We start from the raw sequence: 1,776 nt of genomic DNA on the forward strand, positions 1-1,776 counted from the left end.
AGTAGTCAAGGCTGTGTAGTATTAGTGGCAGGATAGACATATAGATCAATGGAATAGAACAGAGAACACAGAAATAGACCCACACAAATATGCCTGGTGGATTTGTGACAAAGTGGAAAAGCAATCCAATAGAGGAAAAAGAAATTTTAAACAAATGGTGCTGGAGCAATTGGACATCAGAGCTAAAAAATTTAACCTCAACCTAAATGTCACAAAATTAACTCAAAATAGATAACTGACTTAAATGTAAAATGTAATACTACAAAAAAAATTTTTTAAAAGCATGGGAAAAAATCTTTAAGATCTAGGACTAAGCAGAAACTTCTTAGACTTGAAACCAAAAGCAGAATCTATAAAAGACAAAGCTGACAAATTGGACTTCATCAAAATTAACAACTTCTGCTCTACAAAGTATCCTATGAAGAGAACTGAAAGACAAGCTACTGAGATGAAGATTTGCAAGCCACGTGTCTCACAAAAGACTATCGTCTAAAATGTATAAAGAACTTTCAAAACTCAACAATAAAAAGCAACTCAATTAGAAAATGGGAAGGAGACATTTCACCAAAGAGGATGTACAGATGGAAAATTAAGCAAACGAAAAGAAGTTTAATATCATTAGCTATTAGGGAAATACAAATGAAAACCACAATGATACATCACTACACATCTATCAGAATGGCTTAAATTTGAAAAAAACCAACCCAGCGATAACATCCAATGCTGGTGAGGATGTGAGGACCCTGGATCGCTCATACATTGCTGGTGGGCATGTAAAATGTGCAACCTAGAAAACAGTTGGGCAGTTTTAAAACTAGTAAAAATGCAAGTACTATACAACTTAGCAGTTGTGCTCCTGGGTATTTATCCCAGAGAAATGAAAACTTATGTGCACACAAACACCTGTACACAAACATTCATTGCGTCTTTATTCCTGATAGCCCAAAACTTGAAACAACCCAGATGTCCTTTGATGAGTGAAAAGTTGAACACACTGTGGTAATCCATACATGGAATACCACCCAACAATAAGAAGAAACGACTATTGATACACATGACAACCTGGATGGATCTCCAGAGAGTTGTGCTAAGTGAAAAAGAGCAAACCCCCAAAATATTACATACTGTATAATCCCATTTATATAACATTCTCAAATAGACAGAATTACAGAGAAGGAGAACAGATTAGGGGTTGCCAGGGGTTAGGATAGAAGGGGCCGTTGAAAGAGTGAGTGTGACTATGTAAAGGGAGGTAGCCCAAGGGAGATCTTCATAATGATGGAATAGTTTTTGTGTCTTGATTCAGTGATGTTTATAAAAATCTACACATGTGGTAACATGGCATAGAACTATCCATACATTGTATCAATGTCAGTTTCCCGATTTAGATTTTGTACTATGGTTATGTAAGATGACACCATTGGGGAAGATGGGTGAATGGTACATGGAACGTCTGTGTGCTGTCTTCGCAATTTCCTGTGAATCTATGATAATTTTGAAAAAGAAAGCAAAAATTCTCAACAAAGCACATTATGTTGATGGGAAAATCCAGACACAAGAAAATGCTGTGTAATTGCAATTTTATGAAACTTGAGAAAAGACAAGTCTAATCTATAGTCATAACAAGCAGATTTGGGGCATCTCAGGGCTATGATTTGGGGTTGGATTGTTTGGGAAGAGGCAGTGGAATATTTGTTCAATTAATATATCTTGATTTTGGTAGTAGTTACATGGTCATATAAATTTTCCAAAATGTACACATAAAATGAATGCTTC

The sequence above is a fragment of the Propithecus coquereli genome, unplaced genomic scaffold (assembly GCF_000956105.1).
Source record: "Propithecus coquereli isolate 6110/MARCELLA unplaced genomic scaffold, Pcoq_1.0 Scaffold137, whole genome shotgun sequence".
Classification (NCBI taxonomy): domain Eukaryota; kingdom Metazoa; phylum Chordata; class Mammalia; order Primates; family Indriidae; genus Propithecus; species Propithecus coquereli.